This window comes from Sarcophilus harrisii, chromosome 3 (genome assembly GCF_902635505.1).
Source record: "Sarcophilus harrisii chromosome 3, mSarHar1.11, whole genome shotgun sequence".
NCBI classification, from domain to species: Eukaryota; Metazoa; Chordata; class Mammalia; order Dasyuromorphia; family Dasyuridae; genus Sarcophilus; species Sarcophilus harrisii.
In genome coordinates, this window is record NC_045428.1 from 511,423,676 (window position 1) to 511,438,607 (window position 14,932).

The 14,932-nt window shown below is 33.1% G+C and overlaps 1 protein-coding gene and 1 pseudogene across 6 annotated transcripts in view; one reads left to right on the forward strand and one right to left on the reverse strand.

The window, feature by feature from the left end:
* Positions 1-14,932, reverse strand: part of DLG2 (discs large MAGUK scaffold protein 2) — a 1,520,398-nt gene that overhangs the window by 959,417 nt on the left and 546,049 nt on the right. The gene's annotated exons all lie outside the window — the stretch shown is intronic.
* LOC111719853 lies at positions 5,527-6,648 on the forward strand (annotated as a pseudogene).

Sequence of the window (14,932 nt, forward strand, 5' to 3'; positions counted from 1 at the left end):
CCAAATACTCTCTCTCCCTTTCCCCTTAGTTTTCTTTTGAAAACTTCATATTCACATTCTTCAACCTTTATTAATTGGAAAATGACTTGAATTTATATAACACTACAATGTTTGCAAGATGCTTTACAAATGTATCTTGGTGCATACTCTTTGATCTTGCAGTGTCTCTACTGGGATCATAAAATAGGGAAAATGATTGACATGTGCAAAAATGTTTGTAGCCACCCATTTTGAAATCAGCCTTTCTCTATGTTTATAAAATCATATGTCCAGCCTTATCCCTTTTCTATCCATTTATATTTATAAATATAAAGAATGACTCCCCTCTATGTATTTTGTCAATGTACACAATCTTGCTTGTTTTAACAATCAATGTCAGCCTGGCTTTACTTAGATTTTTTTTCAGTTTTCTTCCATAGAGATGGTAGAAATCAGTATACACATATGGCCAGGAGGTATGCACAGGCAAGTTGTTAAGCTATCCCCCTCAGATTTCTCTTTTTTCCTCTTTCTCCTTAACTGAGGGAGCTGAAGTATATTGATATTTTAAAGCTTACTCTGTGTTAATTTGCACAGACATTCTGTAGTTTCTGATTTGACTTAATATTGCTTCAGTGTATGTCCAAAGGCTATTTATTGGCCTTGGAGAATCATCTTTCTCAATAAATCCAACCACCTTCTATTTATTCTCCAACATCATGTTCCCCTAGCATCCTCTCATCTACAGGACACTTTCTGTCACTGTTACTGCCCTTCTCCTCTCCATGATGATCCTTCCTGGTATCCTCTGTGTGAGATCCAAACTGCTAGTCATAATGCTTTTCCTGCATAGAATTTATGTCTTGAATTTTCCATAAGGCATGAAGCAGAAAAAAACAAAAAAACAAATAAGCAACCTTTTTAAAAAATATTCTTTTCATCTATAGTCTTTTACTCCTGTCAGGTGTATTAATCAATTTCTTTCCTTATTTGTCTAACTATCACACTTTCTCAACTCTTAAGTTTTTTATTCCCTTAAACTTATGTTTAAATTTTTTTTCTTCCCTCCCAAACTCTTCATTCCTTCCTTCAAACTGCTCATTAGTAACCAAATGTCCAGATTCTGACTCTGGCTCTACCATTTACTAGAGATGTGATCTTGGGCAATTTGAGTGATACAAGATTGTTTTCAGTCAGCCCTTCCCTCCAATATGCCTTGTTCACTGCCATTCCTTACTTCTTGTCCATTTTTTTCAGTCAGTAAGAAATTGGCAGATAAAGTGATTGACATAAAGATATTGCAAGTTCAAAGTCTAATGTTCATAGTATTAAAGGAGAGTTTAAAGAAAGAGTAAAGTATAAGTAATGGATAGAGCTATAATGGTGGAAATTTATGCATTAATGGCAAAGAAATTTTGTGGTTGGAGTAGAATTCCCAGAATATCTTAAGAATTAAAATCACATAAGTATCCAGCTACTCTGCTGGTCTCACTTAAGACTTGGTGTTATAAGGAATACCAGTAGCATCTCAAATAGGGAGTAATAGAATCACAAAATATTAATCAGTTCATCAATCCTACAGTTTTGTGGAAGAGTTGGAATCCTTTGAAGACCTTTGAAGGAAGTAAAACATTTTCAAAAAGTAGAAATGTAAAAGGAATACATTCAGAGAATTGGGCTTACATCAACCTTTTGGGGTCAAAAATTTAGATCTGGAAGCAATCTCAAAAGTCATTTTGCAAAATTCCCTCATTTTATATACAAGAAAACTGACATCTGATGAAGATAAACGTCTTATGCAAGGCCAGACAATATAAGGAATGGAACTAGGAACAGAACTCTTTTGTCAGCATTATAATTCTCCTATAAAATGTTATCCTCAAGTAGGTAAGACTCAAGTAATTACTGACCCCTCTGCCTCCATTTTACAGAAGAGGTGAATTACTATTGGAATCCAAAACCTTTTCATGAAGTTGAAATTTTGTAGTCAAGTTTTAAGATGAACTATGACCTGGAGACAAGTTTTCAGCCCAATTATAATGGTCCATAGAAATGAACCTTTAATCTGCCAACATTTCCCCAACACAGAAAAAGTCATAGCCAGTGCTTTTCTGATGTCCCTTTAGTCAGTAACAATTTCTTTTAAAAATATTTCAGTGGGTGCAAAGTGAAGAGTAATTATCACTGTGCTTTTAATAATTAAAGAAAAATTGTAATAAAGAGTTTTTAATCATCACATCTAATTTAAAAAGTTAATTATGGCATTTCTTTTTAAGTCTTTTAAATATTATAAAAGATGTTCATTTTAAAAACGCCTTTAAATAACAAAAACAAGTCAGTTTCTATAGCAGGGCTATAAAATAAATGTAAAAGCATAGAATCATAGCCATCTCTTATATTTGTACATGTTCACTGGCTACTCCAAAGCCTGAAATACTACTTCTTCTCCCTCTCTTAGAATTCTTGCTCCTTTAAGACTTAGCTCAAGGGCAACCTAAAGGTGACCTTTCCCAGTGTCCATAATAGCAACAATCTTCTCTTTAAATATTGCATTCCATCTATATCTATCTCTCTCTCTCTATATATATATATATGTACCTTTTCTATATATGTTGATTCTTCCATTAGAATATGAGCTCTTAAAGGTGAGACTGTCTTTTCTTTTCATTTTCAGTACTTAGCACAGTGGCTGACATACTAAGTTTTTATTTAATGCTTATTGGTTTATTAATGAGAGAGGGAAAGAATAAGAGAGAGAGACAGAGGGACAGATAGAGAAACAGAGAGGCAAAAGCAGAGAGAGACAGAAACAGAGACATTTTTGGTGTGGGAATCTACTTTATAAAATACCAACGAAATGGCCATTCAATCTCAATTACTTCTAGTGAAAAGGAACTCAATGCTTTATGCATGAAAAAGTCTATTCCATTGATAAGGCAGTTCTTCTTTATGGGAAAGTACTTCTTTTATTCAATTGAAATCTCTCCCCATGTAATTGCCCCCATTAATTCTATATTGTGGATACACATAGAATAAGCTTAGCCCTTCCACATGAACAAACTTCAAACATCTGAGGATGAATGAACAGTGTATTTCACATGTTAGGTACTTAATAAATGCTTACTGCATGAGTAAATGAAAATGAATGAATGAATGTTGTCCTTCTTGCCCTTATCAGACTGAAAATTGTTAAAGGGATGCTTTCACACCTAAAAATCTATTAATTTATGATTCTCCCCTCCTACTATTTCATTAAAAATGGAAGAGAATGAGAAAACTAGCTACAAGGAGCTGTCTAGTTGAAATTTTGCATAGAGTTTTCCCAACATATTGGTACATGTAATAACAGGTCAAAGAATAATAACCCAGGGCACTAATCAGGATTTTTTAAAAATCATCTTCCACAACCACAGTTGCCAAACTCAATTCTATGTTGCACATATTTATAAAATGTTTATCACATAAAGTCATTCTCAGTACTAGGGATAGGTACATGACAGGTACAAAAATAAGTGTCATAAGATAGATTCACACACACACACACACACACACACACACACACACACTGAGAAAAAGAGACAAAAAGGGGAAGAAGGAAGGAAAGAAAGAAATAAAAGATCAAAGAAAGAGAGATAATATGTACAGAAAAATAGACAGGGAGGGAGAGAATGGAAAGTGGGGAAGAAAAGCTGTAAAAAAGAAGTTGGTCAATTTGGATTTGAAGAAAGGAAAGTTTCAAATGATGAAAATTCAAGAGATAGTGTGTTCTAGGCTTAAAGAACTATCTATAGGAATTCTGAGAAGTGGGAGATAGTGATATAGAATATGATTCAATGAGAAGTTGAATCCTATTCATTTTTATATGGAATGTATTAGAGGAAAAAGTACAAAGAAAATCTGAATAAACAGGTTGAGCTAGATTGTTGAGTCATAAATGTCAGCCAAAGTAGTTCACATGTTATAGTAAAAAAGCAATGAGGAGCTATTAAAGGCGCTTTAAAAGTGGCTGATATGATCAGACTTGTGCTTTAGGAAGATTAATTTAGTAGCTGAATGAAGGATAGACTAGAGAGAGCAGAACAGTCAAGAAATCCTACAAATCAGGACTGGTGATTGTACCATCTAGAGCACAATGCCTTTATAAAAGTAGGAACTTAACAGATGGTGAATAGAAATTAATTAAAAGTAACCAGCAAGTTCATATAAAGTATAAAAGAATGAGGCAAAAGGTGGAAATTTTGGTTGAGATACAGAAGGAAGGGCAAGCATGAATTTTAGCAACACAATTACACAAATTGGGCAAGATACAATTCTCAAAATTAAATATTAGCATTGACAAATAACCTGCCATCTCACTTAAAAACTATTACTGTGGTGTATAATTTAATACATTATAAATGGTTGAGAATGCACATGTCCTCATAAAAGTAATTAAGAAGTCAATAACAAAGCCCTAAACTTTGCTTTACCATTGTAAAGCATGTACCATCTAAGAAAGATAGTTTCTTATCTGTTTGAACATTCATTACTCTACTCCAAATGCCCATATGGATTATTTGTGCCTGACTTGTGGTAGAGCCTTCTGAGCTCATATTGGTTTGATCAGTCACAGTTGGTTACACTTTACCTTGACCTCAATACAGTGTTCCTGTTGGAAAACAAAGAAATACAACCAACCATGACAATACATTTACATAGCCTGTTTCTCTAGGTGTGAAACCCTGAAAGTTTAATGTCCATTTCATCCTCTTGATCTAGGGGAAGAGATTTTTGCAATTCTGGATAACAGAGAAGCAACAACATGGAAACCAGAATCGTGGTTCTGGTTCTAGCTGACATTTGCTAATTATGTGCTATTGGATATGACATTTAAAATCCCCAAGAACGAGCTTCATTGTCTGCAAAATCTCATTTGTAAACCTCAACTCAACCTTACTAAATCAGTTTGTTTTCTCAAACCATATGAGCTATTTTGTATCATAATCAAAGATAGGTACAATTTAGAAAAATACCTAAAAGCACACAATAACATCAGTAATTTGTGGCTTCTCTAACTCCTCCGGTAAATAATATATTGCCATGGTACAACACTGAATGTGGGTCAGGGGTGGGGTCAGGGGATGAGGATTCAATTCTTGCTTCAGGAATTTAATACTAGTACAATATCGAGCAAATCTCAAAGTCCTTCTATGTAAAAGTGGATCATAATATTTTCATTATCACTTCAAAAACGATTGTGATAAAAGTATTTGAAAAAACTTAAAGTACTATATAAATGTGAATTGTTATTATTAGTAGCCAATAAGCAAACCAAACACCTGATTGATTGCCTCTTAATGATATAGTAATAAATTTTATAATTTCCAAAACAGACATACGATTGGAAATTACAGATGTGGACAAATTTGAGTATGAATTTTCCTATAAATTATCCTGAATTGGGCAGCTAGGTGGTGCAGAGGATAAAGTACCAGCCCTGAAGTCAGGAGGACCTAAATTCAAATATGACCTCAAACACTTAACACTTCCTAGCTGCGTGACCCCAGGCAAGTCACTTAACCCCAAATGCCTCAGCCAAAAAAAAAATTATCCTGAATTCTTATTGTTAAATGGCAAAAACAGAAGTTACAAGGTTTGATGACCTAGAAATCAGATATTATTTTTAAAATGGTAAAGAATCACAAATACATTCTTTACCTTTTTTCAAGATGGCAGACAAAGAACATCAAAAGGACCAAAAGGGAAAAATGATCAAGAAAGAAAAGAATAATGAAAAGGAGGATGTGGAAATGTGCTGAGAAAGTCTCAAAAAAGCATTGCAAGTGAAATCTACCACCAAGTGCTGGTCCGGCACAAAGGATCAATAGATATTCATGGTCCTCAGTATAATCCCAATGATAGATATACAAGCAGAAATATGCTGTGCCAAAACCCCAGATTGAGAGGATAAATAAAGAAAAGCTACTGCCACCTTCTCAAAACCTGTTTGATATGATACGAATGGAGGAACTCAAGTGGTAAAGATTTGCAAAATGCCTAGGTATCACTCTAATGGGGATTTGCCTAGAAAGCTATTAAGTTGTGGCAAAGAGCCCTTCAGTCAGCAGGTAAGGAGACTTTGAGCCAGCATCACTCTGGGAACAGTTCTGATTATGTTCGTTGATTCACAAGACAAGGAAATGGTTTTCCTGAAACATCTGGCTAGTGGTTTGCTACTGATAATTGGATCTCTGATCATCAACTTGTTCCTCTAAAAAGGACCCCTGAGAAATTTGTCATTGCCACCTCTACTAAGGTTAAACGTTTGGGTATAAAAATGAGAAATCATCTTACTGATGCTTACTTCAAGAACAGGCTACAAAAACCTAAACACAAAGAAGAAGATATTTTTGATACAAGAAAAATATGAGATTATAGAGCAGCACAAGGCTAATTGGAAAACAGTGAACTTTCAGTTCTTGCCCCAAATCAAGAAAATTTCCAGCTCTCAAGCTTCCTGTGATTTGCATTCTCTTTTCAATAGTTATCACAACAAACTGGTGTTATAAAATGCCTTGCAAGGAACTCTTATTAAAATATTTGGAATAGCCATTTTTTGTTTAAAAAAAAAAGAATTATGCAATGGGCAAGTCTCAAATTTTCACAAAACTGATGTAACTAAATTTTGCAAAATAGTTGAGGCAAAAAAGGATCTAGGTGAGAGTTTCATGTTTAATAGACTTCATCTGCATAACACTTAAAGGGAAAGATCAAAGAAATAGATATGTTCCATGAGTCATCTAATGATAGAACTAGAAACAAAGAATATTAGAGATAGACAGGACTTCCAATTTAGCTAATCATAGCTCCTCTGTAGCCAACTATCTGTATGACATTGGATGAATTAATTCATCTTTCTAGCCTTCATTTTTCTCATTTTATATAACAAAGGATTTGGATTAGGTGACTTTCAAGTTCTCTTCTAGCTCCCAAACTAATTCTATGAATGAATGAATGAACAAATGAAAGGCATGTATCAAGCACATCCTATACACTAGGAACTTTGTTAATAGGGACATGAATAAAAAAGTGGGAATCACTGACCTCAAGCAGATTATGTTATTCTATGGGACACAATACATAAGGGGGAGTGGCCTAAAAAAAGGTGGTTTGCTCCGAGATTTCCTAGAATTGGTACAGAGGGCAATGCACTACCCACTGGCATTCCTTTTCCAGGAGCTGATACTATAGATTTATTTTCCAGAGCAAAAGTGGAAAGGGAAAAGATGGCTCATATGTGACAAGTTCACAAATCGCCAAGGGCAAAAAGACATGTTTTGGTCCAGGTTGACTGGAAATAGTGAGGTTTCATCATTCATACAATATTTTTATTGATGAGAAAAGTAGAGTCCCAAGAGAGGTAAATGATACAATTAAGTGACAGATGAGAACACAGGTCTCATAACTCCCAATTTATTATGCTTTACAACATGCTATAATGGCTCCTGAGATCAGGAGAAAAATGCAACAAATAGGATAAGCCTAGAACTGAGAGCGTCTCTGAAAACCATTAACAACTTATTTGCATGATTTATGGCTTCAGTTCTAAAAGTTTCCATGATTAGGAAATAAGTGCAGTGATTCAGCTAGGTGGCATATTGGACAGAATATCAGATTTAGCTGGAGTCAGGAAGACTCATCTTCCTAAATTCAAATCCAGCCTCAGACACTTACTAGCTGTGTGATCCTGGGAAAGTCATTTAACTCTGCCTCAGTTTCTTCATTTGTAAAGTGAGCTGGAGAAGGAAATGGTCAACCACTACAGCATTTCTGCCAACAAATTGGGGCATGAAAATATTGGACACTACTGAAAATGACTGAACAAGTAAATATTCAATGACTGCCTTTTTGGCTTTTCTTTCTATTCTAGAGTTAGCACAGTGACTGGAACATAGTAGCTGTTAATTAAAGCTAAATGTAGTTTCAAGTTAGGAATTTTCCTCAGCTTTAAGAGGAAGAAAATAAATATCTTAGAACTCTGTCATCCTCGAATCATTCTCAAATATGAGAAACATTTGTGAGTTTATAGAAAAAAAAGTTGATACCATGTGTGGAGGTGGAAAGTAAGAACTAGAGAAGTTGTGTGTGGCAGCTATTAGTGGGTGGATCTGGGTAGGACATCATTTGGTTCCTGTACAGAGAGCTATAACACAATGGGAGAGAGAAGTAAATTCAGAGGGCATTCAGTACTTGCTTCAACTGCACATTGGCTGGTCAGGTTAGATTGAATTCTCTAAATGATTGTGGTTGTTCAATCATTCAGTCATGCTTCATTTTTTATTATCTCATGCACCACAGCACTCAATACTGCCCATGAGGCTTTCTTGTCAAAAGCTACTGAAAGATTTGCTGTTTCCTTCTCCAGTGGACTAAGGCGAACAGGTTAAATGACTTATCCAGAGTCATACAGCTAGTAAGTGTCTGAAGCTGGATTTAAATTCAGGTCTTACTAACCTCTACAGTGTACTATACACTGAGCCACCTAGGTATCTTCCAGATAGGAACAAAGAACTCTTAGAAATCTGGGATCTCTAAACTTAGGTTTAAACATAATGTTTCTCTGTTATATCATACATCCCTTGTGATCTTTAGAGAAGTTGGGCAGAAATATATATATATATATATATATATATATATATATATATATATGCATACATATCTTTTTTACTAACAACAACAATGATAATATAGATTTTTTTTAATGGAGGAGAGATTACATGAATTGTACTGATGAAAACTGAAGCTTGGGTTTGGTAGTGACAAGGTACAAAATGAGAAGAGGGTATAGTAGATAGAATACTGAATCTGGAATGAGCAATTCCAAATCAAATACCACCTTTGATATTATCAGCTATATGACCTTAGGAAGGTAGGATTTCATAGTTCTGAGCCTATTTCTTTATTTGTAAAATAAAGAGAAAGATTCCTGTTGTATCTACTTTACAAGGCTGTTATGACCACAAATTAAAAAAAAATCAAGTAAACTGCTTTGAAAATCTAAAGACACTGTCAATTACCTATCTTAGGATGATGATAATAATGGCTGGCATAAAGGTTTGCAAACTGCTTTTAAAATATTATCTCATTTCATGTTCATAGTAATCTTAGGAAGCAGGTGTTATTATTAAGGGAAACTAAGGCAGAAAAAAAATTAAATTATTTTCCCAGGAACACATGGTCAGGAAGTATCAGAGGCTGGATTTGAACTAAGGTATTACTGACTCTAGATATGATGCTCTGTCTACTATACTACTTAGCTACAGAATGATTATGGGACAATTTCAATGGTTCATAAGATTCCAATATATGTTAAAGGTTTATAAGGTTCATTATATGTTAAACATATTCAATTCTTCTATACAAAAATGGATGAATGAAGAAAGAATTGGAAGACAAAAGACTTGAGGCAGGCAGACCTTTCTTAAAGCACAGGTATAATCGCAACACCCCTTACTCAATAAACTTTAGTGGCTTTCTATTAACTCCAGGAGAAAATACAAAATTCTCTGGGTAGCATTCAAAGCTTTTCATAACCTACCCCTTCCTGCCTTTCCAGATTTCTTACATTCTATCCCCTATACATATTTTTTGATCCAGCAACACTGGCCTCTTGGCCAATCCTCAACAAGACACTTCATTTCTCAGATCTGATCATTCTCTCTGATCCAACTACTGTCCTCTCTGGATTCCTTTAAGCCTCAACTATTATGGGAAGCATTCGTTAACCATTCTTAATTCTCATGATTTCTTAATTTTTAAATTATTTCCTACTTATCCTGTATACAGCTATATATATATATATATATATGCACATATATTTTTTGCATTCTGTTTCCCCCATGATATTACAAGCTCCACAGAGACAGAAGCCCTTTGGACTTGTTTTTTTCTCTCCAGCACTTAACACAGTGTCTGGCAACAAATAATAATTGTTTTATTTTATTTATTGTTTTATTATATGTTTTATTATATTTATTTAATTTATTGTTACACAATAAATATTGATTCATTATCTTTAAAGACAGACAAATTTTATTCCTTTTCCTTGTGACAGTCTTCCAAATACTTGAAAATAACTGTAATTGACTATCAAACCTTATTTTCATGAGAGTTCATCCAATTTATCTTTACATAGCATGAACTAAAAGCCCTTCACCATTGTGATTTCTGTCTTCTAGATGCTCTCTAGTTTATTAATGTTCTTTTATTATGTTCTGACTAGTACCAAATACATTGTAGTTTCATCTTCCTAGTCCTGAACACTTTGCCAATATTACTATGGAGTAAGTTCACATAACTTTCTGAGCTGTAATATTATGGTTAAATCACATTTGATAAAATGATTCAATCAAACCATGATACTTTTTTTAAAGTTTAACTGCTCTTTATCTTGTACTTAAACAATTTGAATTTCTAAAGTCAAATTATAGACATATCTATTAAATTTCATCTTATTATTTTTGGTTCAGCACAGTAGCCTATTGAGATTTTTCTTCAAATCCTGGCCATCATTCATATTCGTTTCTACTAGTTTCCTGTCATCTGTGAAGCTGTGCAGAGTGTTCTTTCTAACTTTGTCAGAATCATTGACAAAAAATTCAGATAGCATAGGCATCAAAACTCATCCCCACAGCATTCTACTAGAAAAAAAATCTTTCCAAGTTGATATAGAACAGTAATAACTACTGTTTCGATCTGACCATTCAACCAATTCCAGATCTGCCTTACTGTACTACTGACAAGTCCACAAATCTCCACATTTTCCATAAAAATAACACATAAGACTTTGTCAGGAATTTTGATAAACTCTACTACATAGCACAGTACTGAAGCTACAGCACAAGAAGATTATTGTCAGCAAGAAAAGATCATTGAGAATAACATTTTCAGGGAAACATAACTTATATTGAAAATTCACAAGCAACATATGTCCCCAACAGCTGTGGAATGACTGAATAAATTATGACATATTTATATATGACTGTTATAGAATATTAACATACTATAATGAAGGATATATTGAAGAATTACTAAAAACATCAGAAGATAGGTATGGAATTGGGCAGAATAAAGGTATGCAAGTCAAAAGATCAACAGAATGACAACTAAATAAAGAATCCCTGAATAGGGAACCATGTTAGTCAAGTTACCCTGGTGAATACTATTACTGCACTATCAAAGGACATAAACCACCTTTGGTTAACTATTAATAAATTATTTTTTAGATAATGTGCTTTGAAATGGGGTGCATCCAATGTTTATTGGGTAGCATCTGTTGTCAAAACAAAACTTAAGTTTTAAAGAATTAAATCTAATTAAGTTATATTTTCAACATTCTCAAACATCCTTATCAAATAAGGACATTAAGTTAGTCTAGACTTACCTGTTATTGATAAAAACCAGGCTGGCTCTTTGTGACCATGACTCCCTTTTGTAGGTGTTGAATAATTTTTCCTTTAATATAATATCCCAGGAATTTGCCAGCAATAAAAATCAGGCTCACTGGTCTCTACAACACAGTGCCTAATTCTCTAACAATGAATGTTTCCTTACTTAACTAGGCCTATTCTCTATCAGGACAGTCCCATCACTAGTTTTATACTTAATTTCTTTCTCTGAAGGGGAGTTTTGAATTAAGAAGTCTATTATTTTATTAGCATTTTTTGTTGTTGTGGCTACAGCATCAGAACTGGAGTCAGGAAGACTCCTGTTCATAAGTTCAAATCTGGCCTCAGACACTTAGAAGCTGTGTGACCCTGGACAAATCAAAAACCCTAGGAATGGCAAACCACTCCAGTATCTTTGTCAAGAAAACCCCAAATGGCATCATGAAGAGATAGACATGACAGAAAAATGGCTAAACAGCCACAAAAATAACAACAGATTTGGTCTGTTGGCACAGTCCATATGACCCCTGCTTCATCTATTTGCTGTGTAATTTGAGATGATGTATGCAAAATGCTTTGCAAATTTTAAAACTCTATATTCATAGTTCATGTATATTCTATTTAAGGAGAAGATGGTTGTAAAGCATTACAGCACAATGTGGAAGAGAAAGGGTAATTTTATTTCCATTTTATAGCTAGATGGCACAGCAAATATAGCACTAGGTCTAGAGGAAAAAAGACTTGGGATCTAATCTCAGATATTTACTTGCTGTACCTGGGCAAATCTCTTAAACCTGCCTGCCTGAGCTTCCTTACCTGTAAAATGGAGATAATAATAGCACCAGCATCCTAGAGTTGTGAAGATCAAATGAGATAATAATTGGAAAGTGCTTAGCATAGTGCCTGACACATTGTATGTAGGTTCTATATAAATGGTAATCATTATTATTATTATAATATGAAGATAGTCATTTGACTATCACATGTCTAGTTATCAAAGTTGTCCAGAAGAGAATACAAACCTCTTGCCTCATAGTCCAACTTGTTCCTCAAATGTGTTTAAATCTCTAATTAACATTTCAGATAGAAGGCAAATTTGCTTTTAAAACAAAGTTAGCATCTGAATTAAATAATTTATGTCATTGGATAAGTTTAAAATTCATTGTAATCTTCCTAATATATTGAGAAACTATTTCACTTCCCAAATATGTCCTAAATTTACTAGAGGTTTAATTTTGGAATAATGATAAGAGTTCTAGACTTGGTGCAAGAAGACCACGTTTTATTTATAATTCTCACTGACATGTTATGTAACTTTGTGTAATAACTTAACCTCTTGACATACAAATACTAATAGGACCTTATACTATTGGAAAGAATGCTAGATGTTGCTTGTCATTTATTCCAATTCCATGATTGATAGAAACATCCTTTTATTGTTTCTCTCTTTGTATTCCTATAGGTTAACATAGTACTTAACACTAAGTAAATACTTAATCTTCTTGTCATTCTTTCATTCATCCATTCATTATACTTATCTCTCTTTATGATATTTCTAATAAGTGGTCTTTCAGACTTTATTAGAAGATCTCTTGAAAGAATTTATGAAATAGACCCCTGTATATTTGAATGACATTATTGCTGGGATTCTCTTTATATTAAATCAAAATATGTCTCTCATTTCTCCCATAGGTCTTAGTTTTTCTCACTGGGGCTACTTAAAACACGGTTCCATATGGAGAACCATCAAATAATTAAAAATAACAAGCATTGTAACTCAAAAATTTCCTCTTACAGACTAAACATGTTCAGATCATTTGCCTTATATGGCATGTCTTTGAGTGCTTCATCATTTCTGTCATTCTTCTGCCTCCATTTATCAATACTTCTTTTAAAGGGTGAAGACTAGAACTAAGAAAAACTTCAGAAGTTATCGGACAAATTAAATATGAAAACACAATTTGGCATTTAATGAAATGCTAAATAACAACTATATAATTGAAACAATTAACAATTATATGAAAAAACAATGATGAGACAACATGAAAATTTCAGTGCTAATGTTAAGATAGTCCTTAGAGGAAAAATATATCATTAAGATATGCACTAACAAAATTGAATATTGATAAACTGAACAAGCATTTAAAAATAGATACAATAAGTACACAAAAGCAGCATCCTAAATAAATAAATAGGAAACTAATAAAACTATAGAAAGATAAAAAAATTAACATCTCATGTTTTAAGAAAAAAAAAATGATAAATTATTTGCCAATCTAATTAAAAATAACAGGGCATAAAATCAAATCAACAAAATTAAAATGAATAAGATAAAATCACAACAAAACCAGAAAAAATAATTATTAGAATCTATTATGGCAGTGATACTGAGAAAAGAAAATTAATAAAAGATTACCTTCCAAAGCATACAAACTAATAAAAGAAAACATCCAAAAGTAACCCTAATCTTAGAAAAGGTAGTAAAATTATCTTAAAAGGAAGAGCCAAAGTGAAGGGGGGTAGAATCTTCTGATCCCAATAGAAAGACAGGAGAATTCTATCAAATTAGATGATTAATTCTTATGCTTAATAAATTATTCTCAAAAATTAGAAAAGTACACTGTCAAAATACTTTTGTGAGACAAAAATAAAACCTCAATTAGGAAAGGATAGAGCAAAAGAGAACATTAGAACAATATCATTAATGAATGGTGATTCTACAATGTTAAGTAAAATCTTGGCAAAAAAAATCTACAGAAATTTAACCAAAAGTTGATCATTATGACAAACTTGGATCTATATCAAGGATACAAGCAATTAAACATTAAGGAAAACAATCAATATGATTAATTATTTTAAAACTAACAGGAAGAAACAATGCTAAGATTAACTGCTTATTTAATATTCTATAATAACTTTAAACTAAGTCACAACTCTGTTATTAATAACTATATAATAAATACATTCAATTAGAAAGACATATACTATGCATGACTAGGAGTAGGGTGTCAATTCCTAGCCAAAAAGAGATAAAGATAGTTTCAAAAGATAAACCAGATGATTTTGATTGCATGAAATTGAAAGGTTGTTGCACAAAGATTACCTATGTAGGATAGAAAGTAAAATATCTTACTGGGGAAAAAAAAACCTAGTATCTCTGATCAGGGTATGATATCTAAAACGGATCTGAGACTCACATAAATATATTTCCCCAAACTTCTCCTCAACACAGAAGTAGTCAAAGGACATGGAGAAATAACTTTGAGAAGCACTGAAAACTATAAACAATTTTTTAAAATGATCCAAATTACTAATAATGAGAGAATGACAAATCAAAACAACCCAGAGATTTCACCTGATACTCATAAGATGGGTAAAGATACCCAAAGACAGTAATGATCAATATAAGGTTATTCAAAAGACAGGAACACTAATGCATTGTTGGTGGTAAAATTATGAAAAAGGACTCAAATATTCATACATCTTAAATCAGAGGTTATAGCATCTGTTCTAAGGAGGTGACTGCA